This window comes from Somniosus microcephalus, chromosome 2, assembly GCF_052327205.1.
Source record: "Somniosus microcephalus isolate GS21.2 chromosome 2, FLI_Smic_1.0, whole genome shotgun sequence".
NCBI classification, from domain to species: domain Eukaryota; kingdom Metazoa; phylum Chordata; class Chondrichthyes; order Squaliformes; family Somniosidae; genus Somniosus; species Somniosus microcephalus.
Genome location: NC_140988.1, coordinates 391,239,449 through 391,260,203, shown reverse-complemented (window position 1 = coordinate 391,260,203; position 20,755 = coordinate 391,239,449). Strand labels below are relative to the sequence as shown.

Below are 20,755 nucleotides of genomic sequence, written 5' to 3'. Positions count from 1 at the left end.
ACGGCCCTTGACCGTGTCCGTTCTATTTCCAGCACTTCTGCTCTCACCCCTTCCCCTCCCTCCCGGAACCATGATAGGGTTCCCCTTGTCCTCACCTTTCAACCCATCAGCCTCCACATTTAACAGATCATCCTCCGCCTTTTCCGCCACCTCCAGCGAGACCCCACCACCAAACACATCTTCTCCTCACCTCCCCTTTCAGCATTCCGAAGTGTCCGCTCCCTCCACGACACCCTGGTCCACTCCTCAATCACCCCCAACAGCCCTTCTCCATCGCCCAACACCTTCCCGTGCAAGCGCAGAAGATGCAACACCTGCCCTTTTACCACCTCCCTTCCCACTGTCCAGGGCCCCAAACACTCCTTCCAGGTGAAACAGCGATTTCCTTGTACTTCTTGCAATTTAATATACTGTATTCGCTGCTCACGATGCGGTCTCCTCTACATTGGGGAGACCAAACACAGATTGGGTGACCGCTTTGTGGAACACCTCCCTTCAGGCTGTAAGGGTGACCCCGAGCTTCCGTTCGCTTGTCATTTTAATTCACCGCCACATTCCCACTCAGACCTCACTGTCCTTGGCCTCTTACACTGTTCCAATGAAGCTCAACGTAAGCTCGAGGGACAGCACCTCATCTTTCGATTAGGCACTTTACAGCCCTCCGGACTCAACATCGAGTTCAACAATTTCAGATCATAACCTCGGCCCCATCCTTTTTATTTTGTTTTTCTCTCTCTCACATGGCAACTGCCGATCTTTCAGCCGTTTACACTTCATCTAGAGCCATCGTTTGTTTCTTAATTTGTCCCATTACCATCTCCTTTTGCCTTGCACCATCATCCCTTGTGTCTCTTAATCTCTCCTGCCTTCCATCCTATCACAGTCCTTCCCTTTTGTTCTTTCCTCCCCTCCCCCCTTTCCCAGCCCCTGCACTTGCTTAAAAATCTGTTCCATCTCCAGCTTTTTCCAGTTCTGACGAAGGGTCATCGACCTGAAACGTTAACTCTGTTTCTCACTCCACAGATGGTGCCTGACCTGCTGAGTGTTTCCAGCATTTTCTGTTTTTATTTCAGATTTCCAGCGCCCGCAGTATTTTGCTTTTAAATAGGTTTGTGGGTTCCATTAGAAGGGGTACAGATTTAAAAAGGCTGCACTGTTGGTGTATAGGGCACTGGTCAGACCCCATCTGAAGACCTGTGTGCGGTTCCATTATCTAATTGCAGGAAAAGTATTACTAGCTGAGCAGGTGCATGGGCACTACAGTTGGGTATGCTGCAGTCTGATCAATCTCTCCTCCCTTCCCCCAGGTACAACTGACCCGACTACATTGGTGGCTGCAATCCTGGTGCCGATTTTGATAATGTTGGTGATTGGCTTAATCACGTGGTTTCTAGTGAAGATTATATGCAGTAAAGCGAATGCATCATCTCCGGCAACTCAACCGGGTATAAGGTGAGCATCCCCAGGGGAAACAGAGGCATGAGGGATTCTCCCTACTGCCAGGTCCTGAACCGGACAAAGATACGGCAAGGAGCTGGATCTGCAGCAGAGGCCCTGACCATCATTTTCCAATCCTCTCTGGCTACAGGTGTGGCGCCGGAGGACTGCTAATGTGGTATCCTTGTTTAAAAAGGGAGAAAAGGATAGACCGAGTAATTACGGGCTAGTCAGCCTAACCTCGGTGGTGGGAAAATTATTGGAAAGAATTCTGAAGGACAGGATAAATCTTCATTTAGAAAGACACGGATTAATCAAGGATAGTCAGCACGGATTTGTTAAGGGAAGGTCGTGTCTGACAAACTTGATTGAATTTTTTGAGGAGGTAACAAGGAGGGTAGTGCATTTGATGTAGTTTATATGGACTTTAACAACGCTTTTGATAAGGTTCCACATGGCAGACTGGTCACGAAGTTAAAAGCCCATGGGATCCAGGGCAAAGTGTCAAGTTGGATTCAAAACTGGCTCGGAGGCAGGAAGCAGGGGGTAATGGTTGATGGGTGTTTTTGTGACTGGAAGGCTGTTTCCAGTGGGGTTCCGCAGGGCTCAGTACTAGGTCCCTTGCTTTTTGTGGTATATATCAATGATCTAGACTTGAATATAGGGGGTATGATTAAGAAGTTTGCAGATGATACTAAAATCGGCTGTGTGGTTGGAGGAAGCTGTAGACTGCAGGAAGATATCAATAAATTGGTCAGGTGGGCAGAACAGTGGCAAATGGAATTCAATCCGGAGAAGTGTGAGGTAATGCATTTGGGGAGGGCTAACAAGGAAAGGGAATACACATTAAATGGTAGGACACTGAGTAGTGTAGAGGAACAAAGGGACCTTGGAGTGCATGTCCACAGATCCCTGAAGGCAGCAGGCCAAGTAGATAAGGTGGTTAAGAAGGCATACGGAATGCTTGCCTTTATTAGCCGTGGCATAGAATACAAGAGCAGGGAGATTATGCTTCAACTGTATAAAACACTAGTTAGGCCTCAGCTAGAGTACTGCGTGCAGTTCTGGTCACCACATTACAGGAAACTTTGGTTTATCCGGAGGTTAACTGTCTGAAATGCTCGATCCACCGACAAAATTCAGGAGTCGGTTCAGTAAGTTTTTTTCTTTTCGTTGCTTTTTTTTCACCAGTCAGGCTCTGCAAGGTCTAGCTAAAGCTGTTGCTTAGCTACAGAGATGCTTGCAAGCTATGGCCGACTGTTTAGAAGCTGTTGCTAAGCAACAGGGTTTGTTGCTAGATACAGAGCTCAAAAGCTCTGTATGTTTTAACATTAGCGCTGGTTTGTCCGGCAGTTTTGATGGGATGGCAACAGCTTGGTCCCGTCGGTGCCAGATATCACAAAGTTTCCTGTACAGGAAAGATGTGATTGCACTAGAGAGGGTACAGAGGAGATTTACAAGGATGTTGCTGGGAGTAGAGAATCTTAGCTATGAGGAAAGATTGGATAGGCTGGGTCTGTTTTCCTCGGAACAGAGGAGGCTGAGGGGAGACCTTATTGAGGGGTATAAAATTATGAGGGGCCTAGATAAAGTGGATAGAAAGGACCTATTTCACTTAGCAGAGGGGTCAAAAACCAGGAGGCACAGATTTAAAATAATTGGTGGAAGGTTTAGAGGGGATTTGAGGGGAAATTTCTTCACCCAGGGGGTTGTGGGGGCCTGGAACTCACTGCCTGAAAGGCTGGTAGAGGCAGGAACCCTAACAACATTTAAAAAGTACTTGGATGTGCACTTGGGATGCTGTAACCTGCAGGGCTACGGACCAAGAGCTGGGAAGTGGGATTAGGCTGGAGAGCTCTTTGTTGGCCGGCGCGGACATGATGGGCCGAAATGGCCTCCTTCCGTGCTGTAACTTTCTATGATTCTATGAGTCCATGCCGGCTCTCTAGAGCAATCCAGTTCGTGAGGGTCAGGAGTGAGACTGGGGGGAGGGTCAGGATTGTAGCTGGGTTAGAGCCAGGGTCAAAGTCAGAGTGGATGGTATTGCACAAGGTGAGGGATGGTATCTCATGGTGTTAGGGGGGTGGGTTGGTATGTCGTGGTGTTAGGGGTGTGGGATGGTATGTCGTGGTGTTAGGGGGTGGGATGGTATGTCGTGGTGTTAGGGGGTGGGATGGTATGTCGTGGTGTTAGGGGGTGGGATGGTATGTCGTGGTGTTAGGGGGTGGGATGGTATGTCGTGGTGTTAGGGGGTGGGATGGTATGTCGTGGTGTTAGGGGGTGGGATGGTATGTCGTGGTGTTAGGGGGTGGGATGGTATGTCGTGGTGTTAGGGGGTGGGATGGTATGTCGTGGTGTTAGGGGGTGGGATGGTATGTCGTGCTGTTAGGGGGTGGGATGGTATGTCGTGGTGTTAGGGGGGTGGGATGGTATGTCGTGGTGTTAGGGGGTGGGATGGTATGTCGTGGTGTTAGGGGGTGGGATGGTATGTCGTGGTGTTAGGGGGTGGGATGGTATGTCGTGGTGTTAGGGGGGTGGGATGGTATGTCGTGGTGTTAGGGGGGTGGGATGGTATGTCGTGGTGTTAGGGGGTGGGATGGTATGTCGTGGTGTTAGGGGGTGGGATGGTATGTCGTGGTGTTAGGGGGGTGGGATGGTATGTCGTGGTGTTAGGGGGTGGGATGGTATGTCGTGCTGTTAGGGGTGTGGGATTGTATGTCATGGTGTTAGGGGGTGGGATGGTATGTCGTGGTGTTAGTGGGGTGGGATGGTATGTCGTGGTGTTAGGGGGTGGGATGGTATGCCGTGGTGTTAGGGGGTTGTGGTGTATGTGCCTTTAAGAGCCCCCTGTGTACTGTAATGCCGGTAATGGCCACTCGGGCTATATAAGCCTGTATATTGTCTTGTATCTGTTAGTTCACCTCCAGACTTTGTTCAGTAAACACCTGTGAAACCAACTCCTGCCTTCCATGTCTCTATTAACACACGGATACAACAGTGGCGACGAATTGGAAACGGACTTACCTGCAATTCGGCAGCACCTCAAGGAGATCGATTCCTCAGACGAAAGTCGAAGAAAAGCAAGAAAGAATAAAAACCAAAAAAAAACTGTGGCTTCACCAGCTAGCCGAGCTGGTGGCAGGTACTGCAGTAATCCTTCCTGGGCGGCGGGCTGGGGCTCCATCGGCTGGCTCTGCAGCGGGGCCGAGCAGCGAAGGCGGAGGCAAACAGAGACAGAGGGGGGGAGCACTCGGGAGACGGCCGGCACTGCAAAGCAGGTCGGCGTTCGGACCAAGCAGAGGGAGGGAAAAGTCCCAGAGAGTCCGGCGGGAACGAGTCGCCACCTGTAAATAAAAACCGCGGAAAACAGCGTTGTCAGCAGCAGCAGCGGCGGGAAAGCGCGGGAAGCGCCATTTTTTTCTGCAGGGAAGAAAGGAAAGCGCGGGAGGCGCCATTTTTTTTTCAGGATGCCTAAGGCTGGCAATATTAATGCTTTCGATAACGATATAGAGGATTGGACCACATATGTGGAAAGAGTGGAGGTATATTTCACAGCAAATGGAATAGAAAATGATAAAAAGGCATCAGTACTTCTAAATCAAATGGGCGCAAGGACATACGGGCTGTTACGAAACTTAATCACTCCAGCCAAACCAAAGGACAAGAATTTTAAGGAGATTGTTGATACCCTACAGGAGCACTTAAACCCAACACCGCTGCTGAGAGCGGAACGATTCAAATTCTTCAAGAGGAATCAGCACAAGAATGAAAGTAATGCTGATTTATCACCGAATTAAGGAAGCTATCAAAGCACTGCCAATTCGGGCAGGACTGGCAGATTCTCTTCGAGACAAATTCGTCTGCGGTCTCCTAAGTGAAGGAACACAGAAAAGGCTACTTTCTGAGAAAGATTTGACACTGGACAAGGCTTTCAGTATGGCTGTATCATACGAAGCAGCCGCAAGAGGAGCTGCAGAGATACAGCAAAAGACACAGGACTTCGGCACCCATGAAATGACACAGGGTTTCGAGAGATGTTATCGCTGCGGCAGATCCACCCATGACCAGAGGGACTGCTGGTTCAAGGACAAAGCATGCAGGCAATGCGAAAAGATTGGACACATTGCACGTGTATGCCGATCTGGACACAAAAAATCCACGGACAGGAAAAAAATCAATAAGGAAAAGTACAGAAAGGTACAAATGATGACGGACAGTAGCTCCGAAGACCAGAAGAGCGATAGCGACTCTGGAAACAAGAGACTAAGCTGTCTCAAATTACATAATGTAATTGCCAAAGAAGATTACCAGACCATTTGGGTTACCCTCATGATAGCGGGGTCCCCAGTTAAAATGGAGCTAGATACAGGATCAGCTCTGACCGTCATAAGCCGACGGGATTACGAGCGGCTATTTCCGCATATACCTTTGAAAGACACATCCATTATCTTGAAAACATATACGGGGCAGAAAGTATACCCCAAAGGGAAAATAAGGGTGCCTGTTGTATACAACGGCAAGGAAATACAGAAGTTATATTTATACGTTCTGCAAGATGGTGGTCCACCGCTGTTGGGACGTGAATGGATCAGGAAGATACGTTTAGACTGGCACTCCATTCAGGCACTGACGGTGACCAGTAAGAAAAAAAATGATGATGACGTCATGCCGGAATGATTAAAAGACATCTTGGCCAACGCCAAGGAAGTGTTTCAACAGAAACTAGGAACCTTGAAAGGCATCACCGCCTCAATAAAAGTGGAAGATGCGGCAATTCCCAAGTTTTTAAAGGCAAGGCCGGTGCCATACGCAATTCATCCAGCAGTCGAGGCAGAGCTGGAGAATTTGGAAAAGGCAGGCGTATTATCCAAGATAGATTGGAGCGAGTGGGCAACACCCATCGTCCCGGTCATGAAGAAAACGTTGAATAATGATAAATCTGAAGAACAGAGAAAAATTCGCATCTGTGGGGACTTCAAGGTGACTGTAAACCCGACCCTTCACACGGTACAGTATCCTCTTCCGAGGATAGAAGATATTTTCGCCTCACTATCCGGAGGGAAACGTTTCACCAAAATTGATTTGGCACAGGCATATCTGCAGATGGAGGTTGAAGAGGCCTCTAAAAAGTATCTCACGATAAATACACACAAAGGCCTGTACCAGTACAATCGACTGGTTTTCGGAGTAGCATCAGCTCCAGCTATCTGGCAAAGAGCTATGGAGCAAGTCCTCCAAGGGATTCCAGGGACTCAATGCTACCTAGACGACATCCTTGTAACAGGAGAAAACGACAACGAGCACCTTGCCAATTTGGAGCAGGTGCTCACTAGGCTGAGAGAACGGGGCCTACGAGTAAATCGCCCCAAGTGCGAATTTTTCCAGAAACAAACATCATATTGTGGCCACATAATTAACGAGGAAGGGTTGCATAAGTCACCTGAAAAAATTGAAGCAGTCATAAAAGCCCCAGCACCTGAAAATGTCTCACAATTAAGGTCGTTCCTGGGATTGATAAATTACTATCATAAATTTTTACCGAACTTGTCAACTCTTCTGCACCCTCTTAACGAACTGCTACAAACGGGAGTAATTTGGAAATGGAGCGAAGACTGTAAACGTGCCTTCCATAAATGCAAAGGCTTGATCACGTCCAAGGAAGTTTTGGCTCATTACAACCCATCACTGCCAATCAGACTGGCGTGCGATGCACCCCCTTACGGCGTAGGAGCGGTATTATCGCATAGATTCCCTGATGGCTCGGAGCGGCCGATAGCTTTTGCGTCACGCTCATTGAACTCAGCTGAGCGTAACTATGCCTAGATCGACAGGGAAGCACTCAGCCTGGTATGGGGAGTGAAGAAATTCAACCATTACCTACACGGACAAAAATTTACCTTGTTGACTGACCATCAACCCCTCGTCTCCATATTCAACCCTAAAAAGGGTGTTCCCATTATGACAGCGCAAAGGCTACAGAGGTGGTCCCTTTTCCTAGGGGCACACCAATATGACATAGAATACAAAGGATCAAAACAGCATGGGAATGCTGACGGTTTATTGCGCCTACCGTTGCCAACGGTAGAAGAGGCACCTACAGTAGACCCAGTGGAGATGTTCCACTCAACCATAGTGGAATGTCTACCAGTAACAAATTCTGCCATTGAAAAGGAAACGAGAAATGACCCGACTCTCTCACGAGTCTACGATTTAACGGTGAAGGGATGGCCAGCACATGGCGAACCACTGTTGCCAGCATTCTCGCAAAGAAGAGAACAGCTGTCAGTGTGCCGAGGAACCTTGATGTGTGGATCCAGAGTGGTGATTCCACCCAAACTCCAGGATAAAGTGCTAAAGGAGCTTCACGAGGGGCATCTGGATGGAGTGAAAATGAAGAACCTAGCCAGAGCGTTTGTGTGGTGGCCAGGTGTCGATTCGATGGAGACATCGAAGAAATGACCAAGAGCTGCCTAGAATGCCAGAAGGTCCAAAACGCCCCACCACAAGCCCCTCTACATCCATGGGAGTGGCCCTCATCTCCATGACAAAGGGTACACATCGACTTTGCTGGTCCATTTATGGACTCAATGTTCTTAATCGCGGTTGATGCACACTCCAAGTGGCCGGAGGTAATAAAGATGTCCTCCACCACCACGGAAAAAACCATCACAGTATTAAGGACCATATTTGCCAGGAATGGGCTGCCTGAACAGATCTGTTCTGATAATGGACCGCAATTTGTGTCCAAAGAATTCAGGAAGTTCTTAAAAAACAATGGGGTTAAGCACTACATGTCCGCCCCATACCATCCCGCCACCAATGGATTAGCTGAAAGGTTTGTCCAGACCTTCAAGAAGGCCATAAAGGCCATGGGTAATGAAGACATAAAACTTCAGCATAAGGTAAATAATTTCTTGTTTGCATACAGGAATGCAACACATGTGGTTACAAACCAAACTCCCGCCATGATGTTCTTCAATAGAAGCCTAAGATGCCGGCTGGATTTGATCAAGCCAAACATCAGAACGGACGTGGAGAACCGGAAATTTCAAGGCATGAATGAAAGGCCAACTAGAACCTTCCAGATAGGTCAACAAGTTTTGGCCCGGGACTACCGTACCGAGAAATGGCAGCCTGGAACTATTTGCACACGACTAGGACCGCTGATGTATACCGTGGACATTGGAGAAAGCATAATAAGGCGCCATGCTGACCAGATCATAGAGTCATCCGAAAAGGGACAACCTACACCACAACTCTATACACCTAATGATGAAGTAGAGATACCCATGGTATCTACCTCCGATCCGGTGATACTGGAACCAGATGAACCCGACACTGGCATTCAAGCCGAATCAGCCTTGCCAAAAGAACCTACTACACCACCAGAAACTACTACACCACTGAGGCGTTATCCGGACCGAGTCAGGAAGCCTCCAGAGAGACTGGCTTATAATTGATTAACTGCAGCAATGTGTAGATTATTGTTCTTGTAACATGTTAATTAATGATTACTTAAAATATTATGTACTGGTTGTCTAAAAGGGGAGGAATTGTGGTGTATGTGCCTTTAAGAGCCCCCTGTGTACTGTATGCCGGTAATGGCCACTCGGGCTATATAAGCCTGTATATTGTCTTCTATCTGTTAGTTCACCTCCAAACTTTGTTCAGTAAACACCTGTGAAACCAACTCCTGCCTTCCGTGTCTCTCTTAACACACGGATACAACAGGGGTGGGATGGTATGTCGTGGTGTTAGGGGGTGGGATGGTATGTCGTGGTGTTAGGGGGTGGGATGGTATGTCGTGGTGTTAGGGGGTGGGATGGTATGTCGTGGTGTTAGGGGGTGGGATGGTATGTCGTGGTGTTAGGGTGGGGTGGTATGTCGTGGTGTTAGGGGGTGGAATGGTATGTCGTGGTGTTAGGGGGGTGGATGGTATGTCGTGGTGTTAGGGGGTGGGATGGTATGTCGTGGTGTTAGGGGGTGGGATGGTATGTCGTGGTGTTAGGGGGTGGGATGGTATGTCGTGGTGTAAGGGGGTGGGATGGTTTGTCGTGGTGTTAGGGGGTGGGATGGTATGTCGTGGTGTTAGAGGGTGGGATGGTATGTCATGGTGTTAGGGGGTGGGATGGTTTGTCGTGGTGTTAGGGGGTGGGATGGTATGTCGTGGTGTTAGGGGGTGGGATGGTATGTCGTGGTGTTAGGGTGTGGGATGGTATGTCGTGGTGTTAGGGGGTGGGATGGTATGTCGTGGTGTTAGGGTGTGGGATGGTATGTCATGGTGTTAGGGGGTGGGATGGTATGTCGTGGTGTTAGGCGGTGGGATGGTATGTCGTGGTGTTAGGGGGTGTGATGGTATGTCGTGGTGTTAGGGGGTGGGATGGTATGTCGTGGTGTTAGGGGGTGGGATGGTATGTCGTGGTGTTAGGGGGGTGGGATGGTATGTCGTGGTGTTAGGGGGTGGGATGGTATGTCGTGCTGTTAGGGGGTGGGATGGTATGTCGTGGTGTTAGTGGGTGAGATGGTATGTCGTGCTGTTAGGGGTGTGGGATGGTATGTCGTGGTGTTAGGGGAGTGGGATGGTATGTCGTGGTGTTACGGGGGTTGATGGGATGTCGTGGTGTTAGGGGGTTGGGATGGTATGTCGTGGTGTTAGGGGGTGGGATGGTATGTCGTGGTGTTAGGGGGTGGGATGGTATGTCGTGGTGTTAGGGGGTGGGATGGTATGTCGTGGTGTTAGGGGGTGGGATGGTATGTCGTGGTGTTATGGGGTGGGATGGTATGTCGTGGTGTTAGGGGGTGGGATGGTATGTCGTGGTGTTAGGGGGTGGGATGGTATGTCGTGGTGTTAGAGGGTGGGATGGTATGTCGTGGTGTTAGGGGGTGGGATGGTATGTCGTGGTGTTAGGGGGTGGGATGGTATGTCGTGGTGTTAGGGGGTGGGATGGTATGTCGTGGTGTTAGGGTGTGGGATGGTATGTCGTGGTGTTCGGGGGTGGGATGGTATGTCGTGGTGATAGGGGGTAGGATGGTATGTCGTGGTGTTAGGGGGTGGGATGGTATGTCGTGGTGTTAGGGGGTGGGATGGTATGTCGTGGTGTTAGGGGGTGGGATGGTATGTCGTGGTGTTAGGGGGTGGGATGGTATGTCGGGTGTTAGGGGGTGGGATGGTATGTCGTGGTGTTAGTGGGTGGGATGGTATGTCGTGGTGTTAGGGGGTGGATGGAATGTCATGGTGTTAGGGGGTGTGATGGTATGTCGTGGTGTTAGGGGGTGGGATGGTATGTCGTGGTGTTAGGGGGTGGGATGGTATGTCGTGGTGTTAGGGGGTGGGATGGTATGTCGGGTGTTAGGGGGTGGGATGGTATGTCGTGGTGTTAGGGGGTGGGATGGTATGTCGTGGTGTTAGTGGGTGGGATGGTATGTCGTGGTGTTTGGGGGTGGGATGGTATGTCGTGGTGTTAGGGGGTGGGATGGTATGTCATGGTGTTAGGGGGTGGGATGGTATGTCGTGGTGTTAGGGGGTGGGATGGTATGTCGTGGTGTTAGGGGGTGGGATGGTATGTCGTGGTGTTAGGGGGTGGGATGGTATGTCGTGGTGTTAGTGGGTGGGATGGTATGTCGTGGTGTTAGGGGGTGAGATGGTATGTCGTGGTGTTAGGGGGTGGGATGGTATGTCATGGTGTTAGGGGGTGGGATGGTATGTCGTGGTGTTAGGGGGTGGGATGGTATGTCGTGGTGTTAGGGGGTGGGATGGTATGTCGTGGTGTTAGGGGGTGGGATGGTATGTCGGGTGTTAGGGGGTGGGATGGTATGTCGTGGTGTTAAGGGGTGGGATGGTATGTCGTGGTGTTAGGGGGTGGGATGGTATGTCGGGTGTTGCGGGGTGGGATGGTATGTCGTGGTGTTAGTGGTGTGGGATGGTATGTCGTGGTGTTAGGGGGGATGGTATGGTATGTCGTGGTGTTAGGGGGTGGGATGGTATGTCGTGGTGTTAGGGGGGATGGGATGGTATGTCGTGGTGTTAGGGGGTGGGATGGTATGTCGTGGTGTTGGGGGGGATGGAATGGTATGTCATGGTGTTAGGGGTGTGGGATGGTATGTCGTGGTGTTAGGGGGGATGGGATGGTATGTCGTGGTGTTAGGGGGGTGGGATGTTATGTCGTGGTGTTAGGGTGTGGGATGGTATGGTGCAGTGTGAAGCCACCAATAGCCGCAGGCGGTGTTGGGGGTCAGGGTTGAAGTGATAATATGGCTCTCTGCGGATGCCTTTCCATCCCCACCGCCCCAATTACTTGTGTTACTGCCACACTCCCTCAATCACATCATGTTCCTTCAGCTTCCCACTACTCCCCCCACCTCTGTTTATAACTACCCACTCAGCCCCTGTCGCCTCCTGTCCCCTTGTCCACTCTCACTGTTCCTGCATAAATTTACAGATGGCTGGTAAATTTATTGGGCCAGTTGCCGTTGTGACTGCCTGTGAGGAGATATGAGGGGCTAATGACGGGCCGAAGTTCACTACTGATGATTAGACTCTTTCCTTTCTCAGGACCAAAGAGAACAACCTTCTGTTTGAGTCCGACCAGGAGATGGTTCCTGCACAGAGGTACAGTTGAAAAATCTTCAGTTTTTCCTAATCTCCTGATCCTTAACCATTAATGTGGCGATTGCTATTGTCCTGTTACAGAAAGATGAAAATTACATTTTGCTGTTAAGGAAGCCCTGACATCGGGGCAATATATTCACTGCGATGAAATTTCGGCATGTTTTTGTCTCTTGTCGATTGAGTTTCCTGGAGATGGAACACACGCCATGATATCACGGGCTTAGAATGCTTTGACTTCACGGCATATGCTGATCTGTTTTAATTGTTTCCTCTCAACATCAAGTAAGGAAGTGATGGTCAGTTGTTCAGAGTATTGGTCAGACCCCAGCTGGCGTATTGCATTTAATTTTTGCCACTGCACCTCAGGAAAGATATATTGCCCTTGGAGGGCGTGCAGTGCAGATTAACCAGAATTATACCAGGGCTTGGAGGTTATCTTATGTGGACAATTTGCATAAACGTGGCTTGTATTCCCTTGAGTTTAGATGGTTGAGCGGTGATCTGATCTAGGGGTTTACAATGATAAAGGGATTCAATAGGGTAGATACACAGAAGCTAATTCCTCTGGTGGGGGCACAGTGTTAAAATTAGAGCTGGCCATTTAGGAGGGAGATTAGAAAGCATCTTTTTACACAACGGTTAGTGAACCCTGGAACTCTCCTCCCCAAAAGGCTGCGGAAGCTGGGTCAATTGGAGCCCTCAAGACGGAGATCAATAGATTTTTGTTAGGTAAGGCTATTCAGGGATATGGAGCGAAGGTGGGTAAATGGGGTTGAGGTACAGATCAGCCATGATCTAACTGAATGGAGGAGCAGGCTCGAGGGGCTGAATGGGCTCCTCCTGTCTTCCTTTGTTCCTAGGTGACTTCCCTACTAGGAGCACAGAGTTCTCTCTCAGAGCTCAACTCCTTTCATTTTGGGATCAGTCTTGTTGCTCTTCATTGTGCCCTCGCTAATACTTGTGATGCGGTGAATTGAACACAATACTGAAACGTGCACTGTGGAGCCCAGGTGTGATCTTCAGAGACTTCTGCCCAATTATTCTTGCTACATATCCCAGCATTTACTGTCACAATAAACTCCCCCCATTTATGAATTAGCCTCTCTCACAGGTTCACTTCCAGATCTCTCTCTGCAGTTCACTTTCACTCACTGTGTAATGTACAATCCTTTGCCCAATATGTAGTACAGGAAACTTTGGTTTATCCGGAGGTTGTATGTCCAGAAACCTCGATCTAACGGCAGAAATCAGCAGCCGTTTTGTTAGGTTTTTTTTCTTTTTTTTTCTTCTCCTAGCATTTTTTTAAACAGTCAGTCTCTGGAAAGCCTCTCTGAAGCTGTTGCTAAGCTACAGAGATGCTTCCAAGATACCGGCTGACTGTTTACAAGCTGTTGCTAAGCAACAGTGTTTGTTGTCAGATACGGAGATGAAAACCTCCATATCCTTCAACATTAGCGCTGGCCTGTCCGGAAGTTTTCATAGATCGGCATCACGCCGGTCCCGTCGGTGCCGGATATCGCGAAGTTTCCTGTATTTGATATTCATCAATGTAATATTTCACCTGCCATTTATCTGCCCAATCCCCTGGCCTATCAAAATAATTCTGCCAACCTTTTGCTACATCCTTTGTCTCTCCCGCCGTCAGTAAATTTGACAAACATAAGAGCCAATTTATCTCTGCCCACTGCCCAGATGGAACGGGGCGGGTGCGCGATTAAACTGACGGTAGAGCACTTCCTTCTGTGTTTCTGAGAAGTTTGTGCCTGCCGTCAATGTCAGGCAGGTGAGGGCCTTGTTGATATTTAAAAGTCGGGGCATGAGGACGTCATTCGGACCGCGACATGATTTTATTCCCGGGTAGTGCAAGCTGCGTAGTGGCGGATCCACTACAGGGCCCAAAGTGGTAATAGCAAGTGCGCACCTTTAGGGTCCTCAGGGAAACCTTGGGCCTTCCCTGTCCTGGTGTTCCTTCTCCCTCCCCCAACCTCAATCCCATCCCAACCCTCCCCTGACCACAGACCTTTGTGCCGGGGACAGATCCATCGAATCCGCGGAAGCGGCCTTCTGGCATGTGAAAACCGATTCTCGCCCACCTGCCAACCACCCAGTCATTTCTGCCGGGTTCAAGCTTGAGAGCTGGGAGTTAAAATGGTCGAAGCCTCACGTCGGCACTGTCATCAGCACTTCCTGCCCATCCTGCCCCTGCACGGTGTACTCTCATTCCAAGTTAAAATCGGCACTTTTGTTTTTATATCTACCTATTAGTGTGGATAATGTTTGGCTTGGTGACACCCCTGGAGAGTCACGATCAGCCAGGGGAGCAGAGTCAAGGTCTGCTTGAGGGTCACAGTTGGCAGCTACCTTGAGGTCAGAATTGGGGCCTGTCTTGCGATCTGGGTTGATCTGTTCTTGGGAGTCAAAGTGGAGAGCTGGGGTTGTATAAGGTGCCTGGTGTGCAGAGCCCAGGAACTGCCTGGTATTTGTAGTTTAGAGCCTGCTTTGCATTTTTATCTGCAGCCTGCCTTGCAGCTGAAATTTGGGGTGTGTCGAGCAGTCAAGGGGGGTAATTATCTGATGTTGTGTTCCTTGTGAGAAGACTTGCCTGCCAGAAGCACACATTGGAAATTCAGGTGCAGGCTGCGTACAATCTTCCAACCATTGATTGAAACGGTTTGGAAATCATGTGCAGCACCTGCCCAAACTTCCAACATGTGCTTCTGACGGGCGAGGCTTCTCACCAGAAGCGCAAAGTTGGAAAATGACCCCTTTGGTGTCCACATAGCATTTCAGCTGAGATATCAGGGAAGGTTTTGTGCAGCAGAACCTCTCTTGAAAGAAGGAGTGGGAGTGGACAAACACTATTCTTACTCGCCCCCTAAAGCAGTTACAGACTTCTTGGAACTGACAGAGGTCTGGAGCAGGTTACATGTCCAGCCTCTTAGTCAGAGAGAAAGTGGTTTAAAAAGGGCAGGGGAGAGGAACTGACTAAACAGTAGAGGAAAATCGATCTCTCTGGTGTACAGCAAGCTCACAGTGATTTCTTCTCCATTTAGAGCGCACATTGATGCCTCCACTGGACTGCAACCTCCACTCCCGAATACCGTAGTCTGACAGTCCAACCCCGTAAGTAACTGAACCGTTTCTAATACACAATCACTGTTCCAAACATAAAAGGGTTGCCTGCCAACTGTTTGGGGATGAAAGTGTTGATGATGGGCCCAATGTCCAATGTAATGAGAAAGGATTAATTAGCAGTCTTGTTGTGCGAGGCCCCTTGGGGAGGAGGGATCATAATATGAGAGAATTCTTCATTAAGATGGAGAGTGAATTAGTTGACTCAGAGACTAGGGTCTTGAATTTAAATAAAGGAAATTACGATGGTATGAGGCATGAGTTGGCTAGGATGGATTGGGGAACATTACTTAAAGGGTTGACGGTGGATAGGCAATGGCAAACATTTAAAGATCGCATGGATGAACTACAGAATTTGTTCATCCCTGTTTGGCATAAAAATAAAACAAAAAAGGTGACTCAACCGTGGCTAACAAGGGAAATTAGGGATAGCATAAGATCCAAGGAGAGGACATATAATTTGGCCAGACAAAGCAGCAAACTTGAGGATTGGGAGCAGTTTAGGATTTAGCAAAGGAGGACAAAGGGATTAATTAAGAGGGGGAAAATAGAGTATGAGAGTAAGCTTCCAGGGAACATAAAAACTGACTGTAAAAGCTTCTATAGATATGTGAACAGAAAAAGATTGGTGAAGTCAAGCGTAGGTCTCTTGCAGTCAGAATCAGGGGAATTTATAATGGGGAACAAAGAAATGGCAGACCAATTAAATACATACTTTGGATCTGTCTTCAAAAAGGAGGACACAAGTAACCTCCCAGAGATGTCGGGGAACATAGGGTCTAATGAGAGGGAGGAATTGAATCAAATCAGTATTTGTAGGGAAATGGTGTTAGGGAAATTGGCGGGATTGAAGGCCGATAATCCCATGGGCCTGATAATCTACATCCTAGGGTACTTAAGGTAGTAGCCCTAGAAATAGTAGGTACATTGCTGGTCATCTTCCAAAATTCTATTGACTCTGGAACAGTTCCCATTGATTGGAGGGCAACTAATGTTACCCCACTATTCAAAAAAGGTGGTAGAGAGAAAACGGGGAATTATAGACTGGTAAGTCTGACATCGATAGTGGGGAAAATGCTAGAGTCCATTATAAAAGATGTAATAGCAGAGCACTTGGAAAACAGTGACAGGATCGGACAAAGTCAACATGGATTTACAAAAGGTAAATCAAGCTTGACTAACCTACTGGAATTTTTTGAGCATGTAACTGGTAGAATAGATAAAGGAGAACCAGTGGATGTGGTGTATTTCGACTTTCAGAAGGCTTTCAATAAGGTCCCGCATAAGAGATTAGCATGCAAAGTTAAAGCACACGGGATTGGGGACAAGGTACTGTCTTGGATAGAGAACTGTTTGGCAGACAGGAAGCAAAGAGTTGGAATAAACGGGTCTTTCTCCGAGTGGCAGGCAGTGACTAGTGGGGTACTGCAGGGATCAGTGCTAGGACCCCAGCTATTCACAATATATATTAATGATCTGGACGAGGGAACTAGATGTAATATCGCCAAGTTTGCAGACGACACAAAGCTGGGTGGGCATGTGTGCTGTGAGGAGAATGCAGAGAAACTCTGGTATGATTTGGACAGGTCGGGTGATTGGGCAGATGCATGGCAAATGCAGTATAATGTGGATAAATGTGAGGTTATCCACTTCGGTGGCAAAAACAGGAAGACAGATTATTATCTGAATGGCAATAGATTGGGAAAAGGGAAGTGCAACGTGACCTGGGTGTTCTTGTGCACCAGTCACTGAAGGTAAGCATGCAGGTGCAGCAGGCGGTTAAGAAGGCAAATGGTATGTTGGCCTTCATAGCGAGAGGATTCGAGTACAGGAGCAAGGATGTCTTGCTGCAGTTTTACAGGGCCTTGGTGAGACCACACCTTGAGTATTGTGTGCAGTTTTGGTCACCTTATCTGAGGAAGGATGTTCTTGCCATGGAGAGAGTGCAGCGAAGATTCACCAGGCTGATACCTGGGATGGCAAGAATGACTTATGAGGAGAGATTGGGTCAATTAGACTTATATTCGCTAGAGTTTAGAAGAATGAGTAGGGATCTAATTGAAAGTTATAAAATTCTAACAGGACTAGACAGACTAGTTGCAGGAAGGATGTTCCCGATGGTCGGGGAGTCCTGAACCAGGGGTCACAGTCTAAGGAGAAGGGGTAAGCCATTTAGGACTGAGATGAGGAGGAATTTCTTCACCCAGAGAGTGGGGAACCTGTGGAATTCTCTACCACACAAGGCAGTTGAGGCCAATTCATTAAGTATATTCAAGAAGGAGTTGGATATATTTCTTAAGGCTAAAGGGATCAAGGGATATGGAGAGAAGGCAGGGACAGGGTACTGAATTTGGATGATCAGCCATGATCTCATTAAATGGCGCAGCAGGCTCGAGGGGCCGAATGGCCTACTCCTACCTTCTATGATTCTCTGGTACTACTATAAACATCCCAAGGCCTTACTTCAATCTTGAACACTGGCTGTTACTAGGGTGATCTGTAATTCTTTCTCTCTCTCTCTCTCTCTCTCTCTCTCAACTGTTGCTAGGCCAGGGTGTCTCTCTGTCACTCATGTACCAGAATCTCTATCGACCAGCACTGTGGGTACCTTCACCACACAGCCTGCAGCGGATCAAGAAGAAGGTTCACCACGAAATTGGGCCTTGGGCCTCATTTTGAAAATGGAGGCGAGCTGCCTGTCAGAGGAAGCTCGCCCGATGCCAGGGATCTAATTTGGGCCTGCTACCTCACCGACATTGCCCGTGACCCTCATGTGAGCCCTGGGAGGTGGCGGGGTGGGGTGGGGTCGAAGGAAAATGTGGGCGGGGGGCCCGATTGCGGGCCAACAGCAGCCCGCTGTAGTGCTGTGGAGCTGGGAGGTGAACTCCAGTGGTTATGTTGCTGGCCAAGTAATCTAGAGGCCTGGGCTGATAATCTGGAGATGTGTATTCAAGTCCCACCATGGCTGTTTATGAATTTTCAATTCAGTTTAATAAATAAATCTGGAATAAAAAGTAACGGTGACCATGAAGCTGTTGGATTGTTGTAAAAACCCTTTTGATTCACTAATGTCCTTTAGGAAGAAAGTCTGCCGTCCTTACCCGGTCTGGCCTATATGTGACTCCAGACCCACAGCAATGTGGTTGACTCTTAACTGCCCTCTGAAATGGCCTAGTGAGCCACTCAGTTGTATCAAACATATAATAAGAATAAAACCAGACGGACCACCAGGCATCGACCTAGGCATCGGATTCGAACACGACAAATGCACACCTAGCCCAGTCAACCCTGCAAAGTCCTCCTCATTAACATCTGGGAACTTGGGCCAAAATTAGGAGAGCTGTCCCACACTAGTCGCTCCCTCCACCACCGGTGTACCGTGGCTGCAGTGTGTACCATCTGCAAGATGCACTGCAGCAACTCGCCAAGGCTGCTTCGGCAGCACCTCCCAAACCCGTGACCTCTTCCGCCTAGAAGGACAGGGGCAGCAGGCGCATGGGAACACCACCACCTGCACGTTCCCCTCCAAGTCACACACCATCCTGACGTGGAAATATATCACCGTTCCTTCATCGTCGCTGGGTCAAAATCCTGGAACTCCCTCCCTAACAGCAGTGTGGGAACACCTTCACCACACGGACTGCAGCGGTTCAAGAAGGCAGTTCACGGGCACCTTCTCAAAGGCAATAAAATAAATTTTTAAAAATTCGATGGCCTCCAGCACAGATTGTGCAGAGAACCTCACGGCCAGAAATTGGCGTACATTGCGCCCATGATATGCCAGAAACACATTCCAATTTCTATCCTGCTCTGTATCCCCGGTAGAATCCCGCAGCAACTTCTCATCTCCTATCCCCATGGCTCCACGCTGCATTGGTGTTGCTAATGATCACTTTCCCTGTGTCTCTGTCTTTGCTCTCATAATAGTGGGGCTGACAATCATTGGGAGAAGGAAGATTCTGGTGTAAGAGCATGGAGGGTCCCCACCTTGTCCCACAGGCTGAAACTTGCGGCAGAGGTTGTCAGTTCCAGTGGGGGTGCCGAGCACTGAAATCATTTTTAAAAACAAAACCCTGTTCCTCCAGGAATCAAAGCCATGTTCCTGCTCTGGATCCCAGGTGGACCCCACTACTGCCCTTTCGTGGCCTGGTACACCTGGTCTGGTTTCAGCGCCGCTGACCCCACCCGAGGGCAGGAGATGCAGAAACTCTGGGTGTAGGGGGTTCTCCGCCCAACCCCCCTGCCCCGGGTTTGTCCACTCCCATGTCAATGGTCTTATTTGGGAGCAGCCAAAGACACCACCCCAGCCAAGGCATGAAGAAACACTGACTTGAAACTGAGAGCTGGCGTACTTATGCTTCCTGTTGGTCACCTCCTGGTTCTTTCACTATTCTTTATCTGGAAGGGTGAGGTGGGGCTCCCACCTTTGGACTGGGCTGCCCAAAACCTTTCCTCCTGTAAAATAAAGCTAGCTGAACCTTGAACTCAGCATTCTCTGCTTGAGCAACACATCCCTTGGACACTTTATAATTGTGTACTCTTCCTGGATATTTAGCAGATCCATAATACCCCACCACACACAAGCCTGGCTCCTGATATTTCCCTAATCCGAGCTGCTGCGCTAATTCTTAGAGCTTGCAGTTCTCTAGAAAGTGAAGCACAACTTCTCATTGGCACAAAGCCCATCACCGGTTTTTTGCAATCACGGTTTCTTATTTCGTAAAGGTAATCTCCACAGAGCAAGAGGGCAGCAAGAGAACGAGAATTAACCGATAAGGGGAAAGAAGTTCTCAGACAGCCCACTCACTGCTAAACCATTGACCATTTATTAAAACTCTTCTCTCCACAGATTCAGACATCTACTGGCCAACAACAATGACCTTATTAAACAAACAAGATCACGATACGTGCCCATCTGTGACCACATCTCTGTTCTGCGTATTACCTTGTATTAAAACCCTAGAATGTTGTGGGGAAGGGGCGCAGGTCAGAAACATTCCAATGAGCACGATACTATTTAATCTGAATAAAGAGACAATTTTCCCACTGAAGCAATCATTCACAGTAAGGACCACAAAGTCAGTCAGAAGTACTTGGTGTGATATGTTGAGCAGTTATTTCACTTCACTTCTATGTTGTAACCTGCATGATCAACTTCACAACTCCGAGTATTTATTCAGCAATAATTCTATTGTTTAACATTAATTATAGTATTTCTACTAATTATATATATTTATTTTTCATGGGGTAACAGCACTGTTACTCCTGGCAACTACTTGTGGGTCTAACTCTGGTGAATAATCTGACCAAATAAAGAGCAGGCTGAGCAACATATCACAGATATTTCATGTTAGCAATAGTGAGACTAAAAACATAGCCAGTGATTAAAATCTACTAATCAATTTAGCTAAAAGTGTGTTAGGTAAATGGAAATGTTTGCGGCTTCTCTCGCAAGGCTTTATGCTGCTTTGATTGAAAGTGCTTTAGTAAAGCAGGACAAATTTCTGAGAAGTGCAAAAACTATAGGACAGTAATAGTAGGGGATTTCAACTACCCCAATATTAACTGGGATAAAAT

At 48.3% G+C, this 20,755-nt stretch overlaps 2 long non-coding RNA genes across 2 annotated transcripts in view; one reads left to right on the top strand and one right to left on the bottom strand.

Annotated features, from left to right (window-relative positions):
• LOC147123875 (uncharacterized) overlaps positions 1 to 20,755 on the bottom strand; it is an 81,197-nt gene that overhangs the window by 21,897 nt on the left and 38,545 nt on the right. The window lies entirely within an intron of this gene.
• On the top strand, positions 1,311 to 20,466 carry LOC147123876 (uncharacterized). Its single transcript, XR_015080596.1, has 4 exons — positions 1,311 to 1,452; positions 11,990 to 12,046; positions 15,100 to 15,169; positions 20,028 to 20,466. It is a non-coding gene; the product is annotated as an uncharacterized LOC147123876 (long non-coding RNA).